Source organism: Lissotriton vulgaris, unplaced genomic scaffold (assembly GCF_964263255.1).
Source record: "Lissotriton vulgaris unplaced genomic scaffold, aLisVul1.2 SCAFFOLD_2117, whole genome shotgun sequence".
Taxonomy (NCBI): Eukaryota; Metazoa; Chordata; class Amphibia; order Caudata; family Salamandridae; genus Lissotriton; species Lissotriton vulgaris.
Genome location: NW_028249141.1, coordinates 326,869 through 349,353, shown reverse-complemented (window position 1 = coordinate 349,353; position 22,485 = coordinate 326,869). Strand labels below are relative to the sequence as shown.

Sequence of the window (22,485 nt, the reverse complement as noted above, 5' to 3'; positions counted from 1 at the left end):
GCATTCACTTTTGAAAGAACCCGGTCCAAGCTTACGTCACTGCAAGTGGGTGCTGCTATTGGAACATGAGGGGAATACCCGTTTTAGGGAACAGAGCATTCCCAGTTCAAATGACTGGACAAATAGGGTCTAATTGGGATCTCTTTTGGTTATCAGAGGAGAATAGCAGTGCGATGCCATAGATTCTATGATTCATCAACATAAAATCTGCTTGTGACCCTGGGTCCTCTCATGCACCCGGGGTTAACACCGGTCAACGGGAAATCAAAGTGGAAACTATCAAGCCAGTTGTCTGTGACCATATCTATCTCCGGTTGTATAAGTACCTTTGCTTGTTTGTGAAGTGCAAAGATTTCCCCATCCAACAAAGCAAACCAGGACAAACTATTTCCACTGAAATCTACTTTATATTCCAATAAAGAATGGAACTCTCCTCCCCAAATATCATCTGGATTACAATATAAGAGCAATGATACCCAGGTACACACTGCAGTACCTAAGGAGCCGGGATATATGTGTCAAATCAGAAAGTGAGCAGTGCAGGTATAGAATAGAAAGAATCGCAACTAGTTTTGTTTCAGTGCATAAAGTTGGAGGTCATGTGGCTTTCAACTGGAATGAGCTGCACCTTGCTTACGTTCACTTGACCTATCCAATAGCTCCAGTTCTCTCCCATAATATCTTCAACCAATGAAAAACACTTAAGACAGACCTTTCTGTTGTACCACAAGCAAATAGGTCCACTAACAATGTGTTTACAAACTTTGCATCCTCCACAGACTCTTGCTTTTTTGCATCAGCTGAAATCAACATCCTTTTCAAGTAGTGAACTTTGATAAAGACCTACCCGCCACATAAAATTCCAAGTTACGAGTGCAGATCATAAATGACCATTCAACCTGTACCTCACCCTCATTTACGGTACCTCATTTCCTGTCCACCAACAAGGTTTGCACTGAAGACCCTCTGCATTCCTCACAAAACCTGGCATCGGCCAGTCAGTATTCTACTTCACCAAATATATGGGGTGATAAAACGCTGTCAAAGATCACCAATCAAAACAGGGGAATAGTCGGAATATCGCGGTCTTAACCACACATGTTCCCACTACGCAAGTACAACCATGCTTGCCTTAAAGAAGCATATGCCTAAACCATGCATTTGCTAGGTTAAGGCAGGGCACGGTCTTGCTGCTGGCTAGACGGAAGACGGAAGCAGGACGCCGCTGCGGAGAGGAAAGTGGGGCGGGGTTTGGGGTAGGTTTATTTTATTTATTTATTTATTTATTTAAAACATTTATAGAGCGCAGCTGTCGCCTGGCAGGCATCCTGGCGCTAGGGTGGCTACTCCTAAAATAGAAATAGTGGAAGATTGTTTAGTAGTGACGGAGGGACTCTAGGGAAAAAGCCAAGTCTTTATTAGTTTTCGAAAAGGCAGGAGCTGTGAAGTATGGCGGATGTCGGCGGGCAGACTGTTCCAGAGCTTTGCAGCCGCCACTCGGAATGATCTTCCCCCGATCCTAGCTCTCTTAAATCTGGGTACTGTTACAAGTCGAGCGGTGGCGGATCGAAGAGCTCTGGTTGGTGTATACCAGGTGAACATCCGTTGTAAAGGGATAGGTCCTAGCCCATGTAATGCCTTAAAGACGAAGCAAAGAGACTTGAAGGCAATACGTTGCTTCAAGGGAAGCCAGTGCAGCTCGGCTAGAGCAGCCTTGGTTGAGGATCTTCTGGTCCATCCAAGGGCCAGTTTGGCTGCTGCTGATTGGACACGATGGAGTCGGTCCAGTAGTACCAAGGGAGAGTCAAGCAGGAGAGCATTACAATAGTCAATGCGACTAAGAATGGTACACCTGACTATCTGCGCTCTAGCGGATAGTGGAAGTAGTGGCAGGATTTTGCGTAGTGATCGCATAAGGGCAGAGCAGGTGGCAACTGTTCTCGAAACCTGTGTTTCCATGCTCAGCTTGTTATTAAGCATGACGCCCAAATTCCGAACACTGGCCACAGGTGACGGATTGTCCGAGTTTTCTGGAAGCCAGAAACCAGCAGGCAAAGGGCGAGGTATGCGGCTGGCTGGGCTTCAGACCTGTGGAAGGGGTTAGGGTAGTTTAAGGGACAGCGCAGGGTGGGTAGGTAGTGTAAGTAGAGGGGCAGGGTTTTACACCTTACTTAGGGCAGTGGGAAGGGAATGGGTAGTCAGGGTAGTTGCTAGGGCTGGGGGTCAGGGTAGGTTTCAGGGCAGTGAGAGGGGCTCTGGGTAGTTTAAGGGACAGCTTAGTGGGTGGTGGGGAAGTGTAAATAAAGGGGCAGGGTTTTAGGCCTTAGGGCAGGGGGAGGGCAATAGGTAGAGTCAGCACGGTTAGTGTTAATAAAGGGGCAAGGTTTTAGGAACAGCGCAGGGTGAGGGGCAGTCAGGGGGTGGAGGGTCGGGGTAATAAAGACCTTAGCCACACATACCCTTTTATCAATAATGCCTATACCATGAAAATGCGTGGTAAAGGAAGCGTGGTTAAGATGCAGTCGTGGTTTGGCTGCATGGTAGATGCATGCATAGTTTAAACATGTGTGCTTCAATCATATGACCATGAAAATCGAATCACCATAGGCACTGAGAGCATGATATACTAATGATGTCAGGTCCTGCAGAGATCCCCAACTATGGTTAAATTGTTTTTTATTGATATATTTGCGTAATACATTTGGTAGAGTTCAGCATTGAGGAATTTTATCAGCAACAATGTAGACATAGTAACCCTTGGCTTCCACTCTCAGAACTTAGCTATGTCTCCAATCACTTCTTGACTTTACTACTGCCTCTGACTATACCCGGTGTTCAGCTAACATCCCACTAGGTTTGCGGTACACAAAACCACATACACACAGATTCATAGATGGTTTGACTCTGTGCTACCATGCTTGCAATCATGATAAGTATAATAATACACTAAGAACATAAAAAGATAATTTACTTGACTTACGTCTGCAGAAGACAGTGCATTTACACTCCATTCAGGTGCATTTGCAGAAGATGCATTGAAGAAAAGACATAAAGCACAGAGCATGACTATCCAACATGATTTCATTTTCCTTCTCCGTTTAAATCACTGCATAAAAGGGAAAAGCAACTCGTTACACAACATACACATTATATCCAAACGAACATCAACAAAGTGTATGTCACAGACTCCGTAAAAAGCTGCTGCCAATATTCTTGCTTTATTTTTAATAAGTGACAGGGTGAAGCCTCAGAAGCGTTTCGGACACTGGCTGTGTCCTTGATCACTTAACAACGTACTCAAAAGCGGGAAATTTAAACAAACATTCCACTTCCGGTCACATGATCTGCATTCCGTTTGACACTGAAACCATACTAAATTTGTTGTTGCTTATCGTTTTGAAAGGATACTGAAATCGTTAACTTTCGCCCTGCGATACATGTTTGTAAATGCTTAAATTTAAAACATGGGAAATCGGATTTTTTAAAAAGCTTATTGGCAAATAAAGTGCACAAATGCTAACTGTGCTGATCTCTTCCCACATAACACATGGAGATGATAAAATGTATGCTACGTAAAAATACTGATGTGCATAATAACCAGGAAAATATTTAAATATGCAAAAATAGCTAAAATACCAAATACCTGAGTTAATAAAAGCATGTCTCAATTCATGTATATACACTTCATGGACAATGTGTTTATTAGCAGCAATATATCTTCCCTTATCAGCGCCACACAGATGAAAGTTAAACTAAAAAATGCTAACTTTATAACTGGTGAACCAAAGTTCTAGGTGCAAATAGGCAAACAAAATCCTCTTGGGGCTAAATACAAAGTGCCGGTAATGTAAATAATATATGTGTACAAATACCTTATCACAACTTCCTATACATTTCAATATCAGTTCCTAGTCTCGCTGCTTAGTGCCCTGGTCAAAAAGGTTGAATCAGAAATTAGCATACAAATGTATCTAAAGTATAAAAAATAGGGTCTCTTGATCTAAATAAAGACTAAAAACTATGCATACCCTGCAGTAAGCACTGTCCCTAATTTATAAGTAGGCTATCTGGTTTTAGGTGTTAACCTATATTAACTGATAAAACGCCACTGAAAGGAAAATAGCCATCACCAGTGTAAACATATAAACACTGAAAAAGCACCTTCACAGCCACAAACTAAGTGCCCTTCAAAGAAAGGAAAAGATGAGTGAAAGAGTCATTTTTATTTCTTCCTGAAGGGGCCAATAAAATTGAACTTTGTTATACAAGGCAGCAGCCAGAAAGACTGGGCTAACATTCTGCATAAGGTTTGTTGTTTAGGGATGTCACAAAAAATGTGATTCTTTTTCCATTTGCTTTTTTCAGTTTTGTGGCCTTTGGTCTAAAGATGCATTGTTTAGAAGCATGTTTTAGGTCTTATTTAGCTATTGTATGGAAAGGGGCGACCACTCGGTCCCCCCGAACTTATGGCAGAGTACCTCGATCCCCCCGGGAAGCCATTTTGGGCGGGAGGCGCGTCTCGGCTGGTATGCCCGAAGCGGCGTAGCCGGGGCGCGCTCTTTCCCGCCCTGGAGTGGGCTGGCCTAGACACTGACGCAGCTGGCCACGCCCTCGGGGCAGGCAGGGGCGGGTTTACGCCCGCCCTGAAGACGGATAAAAAGGGACGCAAGACCGGAAGACATCCTCTTGTTCCTGTGCTCTGAAGCTGCACCTCCTCGCTGCACGTGAGCTCGAGACGGAACGAAGAGCCAATTTTGACCCACCCACCAGCCCCTGAGGACAGCTAGTTGTTTTAAGATGGTTCGATACTTCTAATTTTTCGTTTACAGGTTGTGGCATTATCATGTTGATATTGAGTGTGTAATAAAGTTGGCCGTTTTTGTATGTTCTGTGATTAAAGATATTCTGTTTTTGTGTCCGTTGGTATTACCATGTTGATATTGAGTGTGTAATAAAGTTGGACGAATTTTTGTATGTTCTGTGATTAAAGATATTCTGTTTTGTGTCCGTTATAAGCATGCTTATTCGGGTCGTAGTGGCCAATGGATTGTTGGTTTAGGTAGCATTGTCGTATTTATTTGGTAGGCGGTAAGGTCATGATCGGTGAGCAGTAATTGGAAGATCCCTATGAGTGGGCGTCACCCAACACGGATGGGAGCGCTCGGGAGAGGTGGCCATTGGCCCCTCAACGGGGAGGCGGTCCTGTCTAAGGAGAGGCCGCCGGAAGGAAAGGAAAGGCGGTCAAGGCCCCTTCCTGTGTAGGAGGGGTTACAGCCCCCTCCTGGGGAATTTCCCGGGGCCAGTGACGTCTGCGACGGCAGATGTGGTAAGTTGTGTGGGGTTTGGGGGGAGGTCTACGCTACCTTCTAGATACTCACACGAGTCCTCGAACGACCTTTAAGTGGCGTCGAGTTTATTGGGGCCCCCGACAAGTCAAAGGGAAATTGGTAGTTTCACGTGGGGTACGCCTCAGTGCTGTCGCCCCTCCCAAGTGGGGGGGGTATTTCTGGTTAGGGATCTTGACACCGGTTACGACCTTGCCGTTGGCCCTTAAACGTTAGGATGTACAATTTCATTATTTCAAGAAAATGTTTTGCAGGTTGGTAGTTCGGCTAGGAGAACCTCTGTATTAGAGAATCTGTTAAGGTTAGCCAAACATCGCAATGTGGTTATGAAATTGTACATTAATATGAACTGTTTAACGTTTAATTTTTTGTTTTAATAAATACGGCCGGGGAGGGTCACTCCCTCCCTCTTCCAAAAACTTCAAGAACTGTTTCCGGTTTCCCTCCTTTTGGGGATTATGTTGAGAGGGGGTGGCGGGTATCTCAGCCATATAAACTGTAGAGAGTCAGGAAATATCAAATTCATATTTGATATTTTGGCTACATTTGATTTCACTGATAGGTAAAATGGCTGATTTCATAAGAATCTTTCCCAATATGTACCATTGCATTTACCCACAGAGAATGGGTGGAATCCATTGATACAACAGCCCCCTTTTCTAGCGAGTCTTTATTGATTGTAGGTGAATTGCCAAACACCACAGGCTTTAAACATTCAATGCAAGGTGTAGGGAAAGGTATATTTGAAAAGAGTGTTGTCACCAAGCATCTGAGATAGTGGTGAAAACATGGCACCCGACGTTTGGTAAACATGGAAGGCAGCGTCACTTGGAATACTGCTGCAAAAAGTTCCTACTAAGTTCAATAAGGACTGGAGTGATATTGTTTGTATTTGCAGTAATTCAGCTGTGTATGTGAAAAAGTTGTATGATGACCTGTCAAAATCGATACCTGAGCTTAAGTGCTTCCCTGTAAGAGATTGTTGTCACTTGCTAGATGGTATGCTGAAAGCATCTTTGTAGCCTCACTTCATGAAGAATACTATTGACTGTAGTCCTTTCTGGTGCATTGTTTCAGTATGCTCAGGAAACAAAATGCTAATATTTCTCATTTTGTGCTTTTTGTGGCATCAAAGAGTCATCCTAACTGTGTCAATTAGCCAGTGGTTCTCGGTCCTAGAGGCTATGAATGTTATATTATCGATGCAGCGATCGTTTACAGAATTCTTGCTTAGTGATGATGCCAGAGGCAAGAAATGTGATGATCTTTGGTCATATATTGATAGTGATGTGAAAAAAGTAAATTCTACCACATGCTTAGGTTTTTGCAGGAAAACATGACTGCTGTATTTGACATAATCAAAATACTAGAGTCTAAAAACACCCTTGTCTACCAAGTGTTCAGCGTAATTGGTGTAGATGTGAATATCTTCTTGAGAGTAGGCTGGGCATCACTTTTAGTGACTTTGGCACTGCAACATGGGCCATATTAGATTTCCTGCCACTTGGTAAGCAAAGAAATGTCGAGGAGCAATTCAGGAAATGTTATTTTACTATCTATGGGAAATGGCTTGCAATGATGCATAGAAATGTCTCTTCACCAACAATGGCATTTGAAGTTAATGAAGCCTCACTGAGGTACTCTGCACAAGTTCTAGACCCCTTCTGTATTTTCTGCAGACTTTGAAAAGTACTGGTTCATTTTTGACCGCTTCAATAACTGATGGCATATGTGCCCAATTCTATCCACATGTTGCAGAACATGTCCTAGATAATCACAATCTTCAGGTGCACCAGTATTGGCATGGAAAGCTATGTCATTGGCCAGAGGTAGCAAATCGTGTACTGTCTGTTTTGGCATTGCCCGCCTCAGAAGCCAATGTTGAGAGGGCCTTTTCACAGATAAACAATTGCATAGGAAGGAAAGAGCAAGTGCGCATGACCAAAGACTCACTAAAGATGAATTGCATGGTGTACTACAATAAGTATAATTTATAAAAATATATTTGTAGCTCATTTACCCTGTACACACACTATCTATAAACATGTACTATCAGTACAGATTGCAAGCAATAATTAAAAGCAAAACATTTGATAAACACTGGAAAAACACGGTTTCTGTTGTTTCTAATGGTACGAAAATATGGAACCACTGATAATCACAGTTTTTTAAGGTATTGAAAACACTGAAAAAACCCCACCAGAATTGACCAAAAATAGAAACTGAAAACAGGAACGCCTATTTATTAGAAATGTTGCAAATCCTCTCCTATATTCAGCCCAGACGGAGACTTATGGCCCAAATAGATCTAAGCACTGGACCTCAGACAACACCCCTTCAGAACACTTCTGGAACTGAGGACATTCTACCTTGAGGACTGCTGTGCTGCTGGAAGCACTGCCATCTCTACATCCCAGAACCTAAGTATCTCTAAAGGCTTGATGACTTGTCTCCTGTTTTCTGCATTCTCAGACATAATAAAGACTTCTCTCTTCAACCTGCATACAGCACCTGCTGTCTGCTGTGAGTCATGCTCTGCCAAAGTGGTGCCAAACCAAACCTGGGCCTTGGGAAGTGATCGTAAAGTGCATCATCCACCAGAACCCACGCATTGACACCGTTCAGAACTAAAGCATTGCTGCTGTTGCAGAAACCATATGGACGCATCACAGTTAGAACCACTGCATTGCCTCTACTGCATGGAGAAGATAAATGCATCCCTTCCACAGCCTGGAGACACCCGCTGCATCGCATTCGGATTCGCACCTAACCATTGGTGCATCACTCATTGAACCGATGCATCACCACTGTTGCGTGGGGAAATCCGGTGCATCACCCCAACTGTGTGGGGATCACTGACGCATCTTGTTGTTTATGACCAGGGTACTTTTGCTCAGCGGGCCCTGCGTAGGTCCTGTATCTGGCCTGCTCTCCATCGCAGAAAGCCTGAACTCCTGACTTTGTACCGGTCCAATGTGACCAATCAACTCTCTAAACACTGACTTCTTCGAAGCGCTATTTTTGCATTTAATATTAAAAAATTAATATCACAATTTCTACTGACTGGAGTTTTGTCATTTTGGTCTTGTTTTATTTACAAAAGTATTCTCTATTTCTCTAAACTGGTGTGGAGTCTTTTTGTTGTGTTTTCACTGCGTTACTGTTTGGTGTGTTACACAAATACTTTACAAATTGCATCACAAGCCTAACTGCTCTGTGCCAAGCTACCAAAGGGTGAGCATAGGTTATTTTAAGGTGTGTTTCTGACTTACCTTGACTGGTATTGTGGTTCCTGCTTGGACAGGGTGTATACCTCTGCCAATCAGAAACTGAATTTCTAACAATGTTCCATTGTCAAGAAATGCATCAATACATACCCAAAAAATAAATAAAGCAAATGTAATTAAAAAATATGGTTAAACAAGTTTAAAAAAACGGCCTGCAGAATTATAATAGAATAAACATTAGCTGTAATCATATAACTAGCAAATCACTGCACATACTGTTCGCACTGCGATTTGTGCAAACCATTTCATACCATTGCAAAATGCACATAGAAAATCTAGCAACAAAGGTCATGATCCCCAAAGCAGTTGCCAGAAATGTTATAGTCCACAGGCAGTTGCAGTTGAATGCTTTCACTTTATTTCCGATCTTCCTATAGATATAAAAGCTCCTGGGCTTACTTAATTGTAGTTAATCGCAAGGCCATTTTACATTTAATTAACCACGCAGAAAGGAGAAATTTAGATTTTGCAGTCTTTACTACACTGGTGGAATGACTTTTACCAATTCTAAAAGCATAAGGACGATGTGACATCTTCAACATCCCCAACAGGGGACACAAAGGAACAGTCCACCTGGACATAGGTCTAGCATAATATGGGCAAAAAAAGAACATATTCTCCTCAGTGTCTTAGAAAGCATGAATGCCTGGCACAAGGCAGACTTTTCCTGTAGGGGAGCTCATTTTGCTGAACACACAGCAGTCAGCAAAGTACCATACCTAAAATTGTAAGTAAAGTGCGAGCGCACACCATGGACAAATAAAATGAAGACACTTCTCAGCCTTGGGCACACTCTTATGGCATAAAAAGAGCCTTGTGCAACTACCTGTAGAACTAGACGATTCATTGTGGGCAATAACTTCCATCTAGTTTGAACAATATTATCTGCAGTAAGCTTAATGGAGGAAGGCTCTTCCCAGAATTTTTCTAAACCTAGATCATAGAGTGATTTCTTAACATAGGCTAGCCACTTAATCTGATTAATGCTGGGTATGTTGAGAATGTCAGCAAGGCCCTCTCTATAGAAAGGTAATTCCTCAACAGCCCATGCAGACCCAATAAAGTAATGGCTTTAATGAAGCAAACGTAATAACAGGTTTGAGATCAACGTCTAAACTAAGTGTAACTAAAGAGGTACCTCCTCCCACGCCTGTAAAAGCTTTTATAAAATTATTCTTGCTGGTCCTCAAGGAACCCATATAGTGTCTCCTTAACTCTGTGCCATACGTAGCTGCCTTCCTAGGTTGGGCTTCATAAATATCCATAGCTGGAATAACTAGATATCAGGATGCCTTTTTTGCAAGTCTAACAATGGCCGCAACTCTATGGACTTACAAGAGTGAACTTTTCAAAATCTATGAGGCCCATGACCCCAAGTCAGCCAAAAGGATCCCCAGGTAATCAAACTCCTTAACACTTTGCAGCACTTCCTGACCCAGGTTAATGGGTCCCTTCACCCTCTTCCTCTTGACATAAGTCATCTGCTTGTTTTTTAGTGCAATGATTTCAAGGATGTACAGCAAGCAAAATGTGTTAAATCTATCAACAACGGTTAGCAAACCAACGCTAGTTTTAGCAAGCCTTGGTTAACACCCTTATCAATAGCGATGTTATAAGATAATTCACCATTCACACCACAACGAACCCTGGCAAAGTTTCCCTCAAGGAGGCGCACAATGATGTTATATATATTGTCAGGAATTCCCAGCTCGTGAAGAACCCACCAAGAGTTTATTTCTGGGGACCAGGTCAAAAGCAGTTTTAAGATAAATAAATGCCACAAAATGGGCTCCTCCCCCAAGATTATCAAAAAGTGGAAGACCTGGTTAATAGAACAGTTTTTTTTACCCTGCCTGGGTGTAGGAAAGAATATGATTATCCCCAATCTAGTCTAACAATCTCTCCAGTACCTGTTTACAAAAAATATTTTGTAAATTGCCCAGGAGACTGATTGGATGATAATTAGACAAAATATTCAGGCCTCCTTTTTAAATACAGCAACAGTCTTTGCCCCCTTCCACGATGCAGGGATTGCTGGACCAGCCAAAATAGCTTTGGAAACCGTATTAATCTAGGGAACTCAGATTTGAAATGATCCACTGTGATCTTATCCATGCCTGATGCCTTACCCAACTTCTTAGAAGAGACAGCTGCAGCTGTCTAGGCTGGTGGAAGTTGACTCAGTAGTACAAAGTATCCCTCACCGATCCTACAAAAAAGGTATTTTCCCACAAATAGGAATACAGGTTGCCAGAATGGGTAACCCTTTCACTTGGGAGAATAGATGATTCATTTGGCTTTGGTAAATTCCCATTGCCCAGTCTCACTAACCATCAACATGTCATCAGTTCATTATTAGTAGAAGTTTCTACGCGGTCATCCTTCTATTTCTTCCTCAATTTACTTTGGCTTGCCTTAAAAGAGACCGATAGATTTCTCTACAGTCCCTAATCTTGTGTCTTACTCCTTTCTTTAGAGCTGTAAGGAGGCAGTGCTTGGCTTCTCTGCACTGATGAGTCAACAACCCAGCCTGGTTAGCCTTGTCAGAAACCTTTCTAAAACTATTGAGGAAAACGTTTTTAAGGCCCAAAAATAAGTTGGAGTGCTCAGCGACAATCATATATTACTTCTCCAAGTATTCTGCATTGCCGTCATATGTGGAGCAACATCAGTGTACATACTGCTACACCTCAGGAGAAGAGCAAACAGCTTCCCACTTCACATTCCTACGGTTGTTAGTGACCTCCAGAATTTGGCTATGGGGCTGAGAAATAAATAATGGTTCACAAGGAGTTAGGTCCTTTGCAGTAAGATCCAAGGGATTCTGATCGCTCTCTACCCTCTCAAGATTGCTCATGTTTACCATCAGCCACCATATCCTAAGATTTAAGATAATATAATCAATACCGATAGAATAAGCCATTCTTTTAAAAGAAGACATAGGAGGGACATGAGATGGTGAATGGCCATTACAGGCACACAACCCAAAAGCTAAAGGAAGACCATTTGGATGGAAGCCTTTGAAAGGCGATACCTCATGTTGGTTGGAATGCTTCATTCAAGATCTTCATCATGGCACAAATCTTGAGCAATTCCATATGGTTCATAAGTTAAATTTAGGTCACCTGCCAAAATAGCATAATGTGACTTAGAATTCAGGGATAAAATCCCATTCAATAGATTTAAGTTGGAGACCCCTTCCATTTACCAAAGCTCGATTGTAGATAATCAATAGAAGAGGGATTCCCTTTATAGGGATAATGAATAAACCTTGCATATATAATGAGACAATATGTAGGGTTGCTACAGAACAGTTCAACATAGTGTTTACCCAAAAAACGCAGACCCACCCGTGGACATCCTACAGGGCACCTATTGGTCGGGACACAATAGCCACTTCCGAAAACCCTGTCAATTACCTATGTTTCCTGGAGAAAACAAACCCTGTAGGAGTCCATAAACTGACCCCATTCTGGATTTTCTAATTTTGGGCTTAACTCAGAAATGTTCCAGCTGATAGTAGCTAATGTGTCTGGATACAAGGACAATGAAACAGAATGGTTAGGCAGGGTAGTTACATGCCACTCTGCAGGCGACAGTAAGCCAACCCGGACTGCAGTGGTAGTTGATTGTGGAGCATCACCATGGTTCATAAATGAGGACTGTAGCGATGGCCCAGGAGATGAAGGGGAACCAGCTCTATCAAACTGTGCATGGACTGAGCCATTAACCAACAAAAGAGGCTTAAGTACCAAGGAGCAATGGATTGGCATATGATATGGGGAGAAAAAAAAACCAATGTTACAAAATGGCTTCAGTCAATCAACATCAGTTAGAGTCAATCACACCAAATGACAGCTTGTGCTTTAAACTACTTGAAGGACAAAGTCTATCTTGGTGGACAGAAAACACAGGTGCCGTATGCAGAGGTCGATAAAAAAAACTACCACAACAGAAAAAGGGTAATAGCAGTTTGGGACACACATGGCGGGCACTGGCTAAACAGCAGATTCTGTGCAAGAATGGAGGAATGCAAGAATGGAGAGCTTAAAGTTTAGAATTACACAACACGTACACAATCGCCTAGCGTACTCTTTTTCAAAGGACCATGGACCATCAAGATGTTAGATGCTGCTGAATGTGGGAAATTGGCTTTTGCATGCAGCCAATAGAGTACGTTGTTTTTAAGTTGAGCAAAAGAATCAACATTCTTAGCGGCCACGTGTAAAAACATTAGACAGTACAACCACATATTTGCAAGGCTCTGTAGGAAGATGCGACAATTAAAGTGTACAATCCATTTTCCCAACAGCGCTACCTTTTTTACCTCCATTTTGACACGAGAATCAACTCGCTCTTTGCCAGAAAACACAGGATTAGTCAAAACTTTTGTCCTAGCTCCCGACTTGAATGGGCGCCTGGTCGCTGGACTCAGGGATGCTGGCAAAGCTATTTGTCGAAGAAATGACGCCTGCACCAGGGGGAGAGAGCAGGGTAAGTTTCAAAGACCGAGATGACAAGAATAATTTCAACTTGCAAAGTTTTTCCTCGATAACCACCAGGCGTTCATAAAGTGGTTTTTAGTTTAGCCTCCAAGCTAACAGTTATTTTACTGCACAAAACCCCTAAAGCCTCAGCAATAAATTCCTGGCCTCCAGAGTCTGCCTTTGGGCTTGTCGATGGTAGACAGGTGGCTTTAACGTTTTCCTGGAGGGAAGAGTCATTACCGCATACTTGACACTCCACCTTTGTGAGTGATTTCCCTGTGAGAAGTAATTTTGCATATACCTTTTTTTTGTGTTAACTAATGCAAATGAATTTCCGTACAGGTTTAAAGCACACTGAACGCCTTAGCATTCTTGCACATTTACATATATTTTATACTTTGTTAACCTGTGTTGTGATGGAGCAAGGTTTCGTACGTAAAGAAACTTGCTTGGATCAACACTCTCGAATAACGCATAAAAGTACTTACCAATATGGTTGTCATGTTTCGTATTACTAATAAATTGCACCACACGACATTTCTAGTATCTAGGGGAAGCTCGCATATGTGTTTTTACTAACCATAACGCAAATGTACTAAAATGGCTGTCAGAACGCTGGAACTTTACTGCGCATGCGTCTACCACACTCACGTGGTGTGACGTCTTCTTACGCTTGGGGGGAATTTCTGCAACTGCACACTAGAATTAATATGGCTGCTACATGTGACTAATTGCTAATGCACCTGCTGCTGCTCCTACTAAACCATGTTTGTTTCGCATGAAAAATAATGCTGTAGTTCAAATAAAATGAATGGGAATAGTGTAGAGATAAGTGGCATACAGAATGTTGATTTATTCTTTGTTCTAAAACTGTTTCTCTTCTATGATGACGTTTTCCGCAACTGTGCAGAAGAGACCAAGAGTCCCCAGTCATGGCATTGACACACTGCCAAGAACGGTCTTGACTGCAGAATGCCTGGGAGCCTGACCTGTGACCTCGCAAGAGGAAGCTGAAATGTATCAAAGGAACTTACTTTTTGATACATCCAATGCTGGGTGGCATAAAAGTGCATGTGAAAATAAAGTTATGGGAGGGAACGTTAATTTGAATATTTAAAAGAAATGATCTCATACTGACATGGTGTGATGACCTCTCCTCTTTTTTTGGCCAATCAAAATTGGGGATACACACATCGGCAACATTGGGGGGTGGTACATAGCCCTGGAAAATGGTATATCTAAGGTACGCTTAGTTAGTTAGATTGTCCGACTTGTCCGAATAGCTGACCTGTCACTGACCCAACGCACTCAAGGCGATCGATAGCAGAGGTGCTGGCGGAGCACTCTGTCAGAAGATTTGATAACCCAATCAGGGTTCTGGAGGAAATTCGATTACCCAATTGGGGTCCGACTGTTAGCCGCAGAGAGGGGTGTAACGCTGGCGTTGCACTTAGCTGGGGGTACCCATCCTGACCTGCATCTGTCTAATCCTGATCCATATTGGTCTACACCTGTCCTGGTTCTGGTGGTATCTGAACTATTGGGAATCCTGTTTCTTGGTCCCAGCCCTTGGCCAGGGTTGGTCTTCACACCATCTAGGTAAATATAAATTTGTATGGGTATGTCAAAGGGCTGTTTCCTTTTTTCTACCCTTCTTATGTCCTAATGCTTAAAGACAGTCGCACAAAAATCTTTGCATATTTTTAACTTGGTTATCATCTTTCTGATCGAAAAGGCTCTGATTGAAATCCAATGGACTCTAACATTTATGAATTTCCTTAGATAAAGTGTTTAAACCTTTCCTGCGTCGGTGGTTATTTTATATAGGAAAAGTTATTATAACTATCTATTTTCTTGCTAACTCCCTTGATCCCTTAGGACTCTAGGTACCGATGACAAGGATTGGTAAGTCAAGGTATAGGTTAAGGTCCTAAGAGTAAAGTGAATAATAACCTGGTATAGCATAAGGGTTTTCATGTGTTTCAAAGTGGTTACTATATTTTTGGGCCCAGGTGAGTATGGTAATTGAGGCAGGTGAACCCCGCGCTCTATCAGTTGTACAGTGCACATTTAGCCTAACTGTTCCAGTCAGTGTTGTCTTAAGGATTTTTGAGGACCCCGGACAAGCCTTCTGGGGTTCCTTGTTCCTAAAATCTTGAGTTTTATTATCAAATTTCTGCTAATTGAAGCCCACATGATGGCAAACTTTCAGAAATGGGGTTCACACAAAAAATAGTAGAAGTGTGTGTTTTCAGGGGTTCCATTAATCATTAAGATTCCACTGGCAAAGAGAAACAAGCATTGGCATAGCCAATAGGTCTCTCTTCTGGGACCTTATAAGTATTTAGTTATGCAGCACAATATCCATGGTGCAACAACATCAACTGTTGCATGGCTGAACACTTATAGGGTCCCAAAGGCAAGACCTATTGGCTATGCCAATGCTTGCTTTTCTTAGCCTGTACTGAGCCCAAGCCAGTGTGCAAGCTATTTACAGAGTTTGCTGAATGCATTACATACACTGCCACGTGGCTTCATGTCAGGTGTGACAGCCTGTCACACCCAGCTTATGCCAACAGCACTTGGAATGCTGGTTTCTGAGGCTGGTAGTAATGTTGAGGGTCGACCTTTACTAGCCGGTAACCACCACGTTGCCTTGCGTGATGTTGTTCTTCATGCAACACCACGTGACGCTTTCCTCCAATCGCGTCTTTGATGCTCGGCAACCAGGAAGGATATAGACCCGCTTCCTGTCCGTCAAGGTACCTCCCTCCATGACAGCCAAGACGGATGTCCGGAGTACCGACGGACAGGTAAGCAGGGTGGGGGGTGTGTGGTTGTGTTCTAAATACATCGAGGAAAGGAGACACATCAGGCGATAAAGCTCGTACCCTCCTTTTTGCAAGGGTGGGGTGTTGTAGACACGCTGTTTGATCGTCTCTCGATTACCTCATAGATTTAAACATGCAAGATGTGCATGCGATTACTTACAAGCTTGAACAGCAATGTGCAGCCTTGTGTGACATAAGTAAAGTTAAGCGCTGAAGACAATTTTCTTTCTTCTCATTCTATAGACATCATTTATAAGCGGGTGCAAATGAATGGGTGACAATTCTACTAACTAGCTACCATCGATTAACATACCCAGGCACTCATCTAATTATGTAACATACGTTCTATACATAAATGCTTTGGGCAATCTGTCTTAAATATCGTGCTACCAATATAGATGCTATGATTACAGTTTATGCATCTTTCCTCCTTTATTTCCTTCCTCCTTCTCTCTCTCAGAGCGGTGCTCCGTTTTTACCTGAGCTGTAGCCAGGTGAGGTGGAGCGTATATTCCCCACATATTGGGTGAGTAAAGATAAATGTATCTTTTCAATAGGTCCCACATAAAAGGGCAATTACATCTTTTGGTCTATTTATTGAGACCCCCTGACCAATACAATGATTGGCTTTAAGTAAATAACACATTCACTATGTGTCCTGTAAACTGTTGACAATAATTATGTGTTTCTCTTGTTTTTCATTTGTTTGTTCGTCCCTCGTGATTGTCTGAACAGGCGAATTTCAGGTGACATTTATTTCACTTTTATTAATTGTTCACATTACGCAGTAGCATTTACACAAGGTCCTGATGAAGCAGGAGGAGATCTCAAGACTCCATCTACCGCAGAAACATGTTGACCTTTAATCCATCTGAGTAGTTATATGTTTAATACTACCTTGCACTGTTTTTATTGTTGGGTGTGGATAGGATATTATTAAAAAAAAAAAATCCACTTCCACAACCCAATCTTAAAATCACTCACTGTTCTAACACTGTTACTTTAACACATTTTGTGCACTGCTAGTCATTCTTACCCTCCTCATGCCACACACACCAAGCCATCACATTTGAGTTTTTTCCACTTGATTAGGTTACAGTTCACCTAATCTCTAGTGGTTGTACATCACTTCCTTCGGGTGAAGGATCCCAAATGATGTGGGGCGGCACAGGATGGGTATCTGATGGGAATCATTTGATGGTCACCACGTATCATCTAAGTATGGACTTTGTGACTGTTCCCTAATCAACACATATTTTCAGACAGTTTACCTTCTTTTCTTTTTGACCTACTGGTATCTTTTGTCAAATTGAAACCTGCATGGCTCCTTGTGTTGATAATACGGGCACATGGTAGCTATGGTAAGGAAACCACTGGAAAATGGTTCTCACATGGAGGGGGTGCTAATTCCAGTAGCAAGACACACTGACTTAGGCGCTCACTCCTGACTATTTGCTGTGACAGGCAAAACAACAAGAACAATGTGACATGTTTGTATTCAGTGTTTGATGTATGATGGTATGCTACATTTTCTTAAAGAACGTGCTATTTTAGCATGAATTTTTGTAAAAGCATCATGATCTTTCTTGATGCTGTTATAACACACATTTTATCAATATACAGCAGTGAGCGCCATAAATTCCACATTTTCTGAGGCTACCATTGGTGTATCATCATATGGAGCCCATCTCCAGGCTTTCTGTCCCTCTTAACCTCCTTCTCTCCCTACCCCACCTTTTCTTCTGTTTTCTACGTGCGTCCGTCCCCGTTTTCTCAACTTCTGTATCTCCTCCCACCCCTCGCTCTTTATTGCACTGTTTTTTTATTCCACCCCCTGTTTGTTATCTTTCCATGCTTGTTTGTTTTTCCTCTTCTGTCCTTCGTCCCTAATGCACCCCCTTTTATCTTCTCTTTTGCGCCATTTCTTCTTTTTTCACGTCACCTACCACTTTTCCTCCCTGTTTCTCTTTTCTTCCTTTCTTTTGCCCACCCCTGATCGCTCTTTCTTCCCACACTATCCCTTTCTGCCCGTGTCTCCGGCCCAAGTGTGCCCTGAGGCAGGCTCTCGACTCATTAAGGCGCTGGAATGCGCCCGTCACCGAACGGAACATTAAGAGGCTCCTAAAATGTAATGAACTATTAACTTCTAATACACTCTATTTAAAGGGCAGAACAGTGCCCCGTGACCAGCGAGCAGGCGGTGTGTGTGCAGTCACTCTGGCACGGGCTCTGTGGCACACCTAGGGCTGGTCTCTGGAGATCTCGCTTCTCAAAGTAGGGGAACATTTGCAATCCGAGTCTGTGCAACCATTCAAAAACAACTGGTTCAAATAATTTCTCTCAATGTTTCAAGCTTTATTACACATGTTACAAAAGATGTTAATATTTCACTTCTGTTCTTGGATTTTCGTCACAATAAAATACACTGAACATAATCTTCACAAAAGTTATTTACAAAAGTTTAAGCTATTGCCATTATAAATTACAAAAGCTTTTATTTAAGTATAATTATTTTAAAAAATAAAAGCATTGTTATTTGTAAAATCAATACATCAAAGTCACGTAAAGACAACACATATTACATTACAAATGCTATAGGTGTCACATTTGTGAAAGTTAAAACTATGGGCATTGTAAATGACAAAGCTATTAATTTCGCTATTTTCAAAACCAACACATAAATAAAAAATGTGTCATTTACAATACCAGTAGCTCAAACTTTCCTAATGCGAGACCTATTGTATTGCAAATGCTTGTTTCATCCCCCTTGAAACCCCGGTTTTATGCTTAACTAGACAGGTTATTATACTTCGAATAATATCACCTACAGACACGGTAGCTCAGAGTTAACGTGATGTTTACCTGTTAGGCGTCTCGAACAACTAGCGTTTAACTCTGGATTTAGACAGCTGCCCTTCTTTAAATTAGGTTACATGACGGAGCGCAGCTGCTCCCAGATCCCACAATGCAGCGCAGCACAGGAGGGTGCAGCGCAGGGCGAGACCCCACTGGCACAGGACAGCCAGGCTTCTGTGCGTCGAGAGCGGCATCCACCGTGCTCTGTCAAAGCATCACCGCCACAAAGTGAACCTGGGGCTCTCACATATTTTCAAGCGTAACTTCCTGAAACGGTTACACTGAGAGGGGGCCCTTTCACCGCGTGCTCAGCTGCGCAGGCAGGCCCCGGTCATACCTGTTCCCTCCTCAGCCAAGTTGAATAACTTGTTTTGTGTTGCTGACAGCTTTGCAGGTCATTGTGTGTTACTGTCAAGTCCACGAAGCAAAAAAACTGCTCAGTGGACGGACAACTAAATTATTAATACCTGGGATTAGGGACGGCAAGGTTTAGCTAACAATAATGTCATTGTATGCAGCGCTTCATACTACAGTTTTGCTGTTTCTAAGCGCTGCAATTAACAGCGAGACTACCAAGAAGTAACTGGCCCCTGAAGATGCTGAACTATAGCCTTAATTTACTGAGTCACGGCAGAAAACGCGCGTGCTCTGCGTTACTAGCCCCTTCCTGACCCACATTTCACGATATAACATTAATAAAACGGTTTAATGCAGACAGTAAAGCTATAAATATTTCCTTGAGGGTGTGGCAGATATCCACAACAAACTATCTGCACCCTAATATCTGCAATTTATTTTGGCAATTTAATTATTGATTAAATATATCTTTTGCTTTTTATTAACGGTAAAGGTGTATGAAAGTTTATTCATAGCATGAATAATATTTTGTGTGTATCTCATCCACACCAACCCACAGTAATGAATATCTCCTTTTTTATATATATTTGATCGTCGCCATGAACCAAATAAATTGAGATCATTTAAACTGTATTGTCTAAAGCGCGTACATTAAACTCGGAATTTCTCTCAGTTCATGAGATGCAGAGAGAAAAGCTCGGAAACAGTGAAGTGGTGGCTTCACTCTTTTCAAGGTGAGCAGTCTCAGTGAATCCATTAACTTGGAGAAATTCTGACTTAAATGTATAAGCGTTTGACAGCGCAATTGAATACCACAAGCACACAGCTGTGTCCTGCGTGAACGCGTATGTTTATAATATGCTCAGGGTTTTCTTGAGCTATAATAAAACAGAGTATTCTTTTGAGGAGTGAATACAGGAAACAGATAAGTTCTTTTGCTGATTCTGTGACTTTTTAAAATACATTTCTTCTTCACCAAGTACTAATAGGTGCATCCAATGCATTTAGCCTGGTTACAGGCTTCCAAATGACAAGAGCCTGTATGACTGCGACCACAAAACATTTTGGATAGACACATCATTGCGACTGGCATATAAGTATTCCACAGAGGTTCTTGTGTCAAAGGAGAAACCGGTGCTCTGCGTCACTAGCCCCTTTCTGACCTGACTCAGCTACCGCGTTGTTGGTGTTTCGACCCCAAGAGTCATTCAATCAATCAATCAATCAGGGAATTATAAGCTCGCTACTCACCCATGAGCGTCTCAAGGCGCTGGCGGGCGGGGGGGTTCGCATATCTGTTTAGCCGAAAATCCAGGACTTGAGGGTCTTCCTGAAGGTGTTCAGGAAGGGGACAAATCTGATGTCTGCCGGTAGCTCGTTCCAGGTCTTGGCTGCAATGTGGGAGGAGGATCTCCCGTCTGCTCTGGCTCTGTGAATGCGCAGGGTTTCGGCCAGTGCGAGGTTGGACGATCGGAGGTTTCTTTTGGTTATATGGAAGATGATTCTGTCGTTGAGGTATTTGGGTCCGATGTTGTGTAGGCATTTGTAGGTGAGGATTTTGAAAGTGACTCTTTTCTCCATAGCGACCCAATGGAGACTTCGTAGATGTTGGCTGATGTGTTCATGTCGTGGGATGCCGAGGACGAGTCTGGCGGTGGTGTTCTGTATTGTCTGGAGTTTGCGGAGTAGGGGCTTGGTGATGCCGGCTGTTAGATCTGGGGTCTCTAGTTGGCACAGGTTGGTACTTGTGACAAATAGGGACCCTTGCTTCTAGTCAGGGTAAGGAGGAAACTCTCTGAGATAACCCCTGCTCACCCCCTTGGTAGCTTGGCACGAGCAGTCAAGGCTATTCAGAGACAATGTGTAAAGTATTTGTACCAAAACTCACAGTAACACAGTGAAAACACCACAAACTGACACCACAACAGTTTAGAAAAATAAAGGTATTTAATCTAAACTACACAAGACCAAAACGACAAAAATCCAACATACACAGTTCACAAATATGGTTGCAAAAGAGTTCTTAAGGTTGCGATAAAATAATCCACAGTTGCGTGAAAAGTTCACAGTTGCATCACGTTTTAGCCAGAGTACCTTTAGTTGCGACAAAGTTCCAAAACAGAAGCTTGGTGCGGTGGAAAACAAGCGATGCGTTGCTCCTGACACCCTGGGGAGGCGATGCGACAACCCCGCTGCAGTAGCAGGCGTGTGGCGACGAATCCAGTCTGTATGGGGAGGAAGGCGATGACTTGTATGGATTCCAGTGCGTAGGTTCCATAGGAAGTGTACCCTTGCAAAGGCACGATGCAATGATCTCGTAGGGGATGTGACGATCTCCGGGGCGACGATGCGCGATCCAGCGGCGATCTCTCTCTCGCAGCTCCTCGATGCGATGACTCTGCGACGACTCTCGCAGCGACGTGATGCGGTCCGCTAGCAGGCGGTGCGGCGATCTCACCCAGCAAAGACAGGCTCTGCGATGCGGCTCGCAACAATTGTGATTTTCCCGCTAGTGAAGGATGCGACGTCTCTGCCATCAGCAACAGGCGCTGTGACGATCTCGACCTCCGTAGCGGCGGGAATTTACTCGCACTGTTGGGGATGAGCTCCGCAGCGAGCGATGCGATAACTTTTCTGTAGCAAAGTTTTTAAATCTTGGTTTCCAGCTTCCCAACACAGGTACAACTTCCAGAGGCACCACACATGGGCCACACACTCCAGGAAGGACAGAACTCTCTCAGTAGAGGAAGCTGGGGGGTGAACTCCTTTTGTCCTGGAACTTCAAAACAGGGAGCCAGCTCTTCTTCAGGCCCTTGGAGATTCCTTCAAGCAAGGGCACACAGCACAACGCAAAGTCCTTCCCCTCTCCTTGGCAGCAAAGCAACAGCAGGGCAAACCATGATAGCAACAGCAGGACAATCTTGCTTCTTCAGTTTCAGCTTTCTCCTTGGCAGAGGCTCCTTCTTGATTCCAGGATGATCTAATTTTCTGTAGTCAGGGATCCTGTACTTTTACCCCTAAATGTCTTTGTTCCCTTTGTGCAGGAGGGCTCTGAGCCCGGACTGAACCAGTTCTGGGTGTTCCTTGAGCACTTTGTTTTCCTGGCTTCTCCTTTCCTTTCAGAGAGAGGGCAGGGTCGTCAGCCGCCCAGCAGGAGGTAGAGCCAGCATTGTGGAGGGAAAGCACAGCCCTGGAGCACTTTGTTGGCATGATTCCTTCTCTCCTTTCACAGTGTAGGGCAGAGACATCAGATGCACCACAGGGGGTGGAGCCAGCACTGTGGGGGGAGGGCAATGTCCTATCCAGGCCCAGGTGCTATCTC

At 43.1% G+C, this 22,485-nt stretch overlaps 1 long non-coding RNA gene across 2 annotated transcripts in view; it reads right to left on the bottom strand.

The window, feature by feature from the left end:
• Window positions 1-22,485, bottom strand: part of LOC147663690 (uncharacterized) — a 378,141-nt gene that overhangs the window by 77,041 nt on the left and 278,615 nt on the right. The window contains exons 1-2 of one of the 2 annotated variants that reach the window (XR_015305254.1): window positions 18,813-19,014; window positions 2,981-3,106 (exon numbers count right to left, since the gene is read on the bottom strand). This is a non-coding gene — a long non-coding RNA (uncharacterized LOC147663690). Of the gene's footprint in view, window positions 1-2,980; window positions 3,107-18,812; window positions 19,015-22,485 lie in introns of those variants that run through there. The other variant, XR_015305253.1, reaches the window with a different exon arrangement.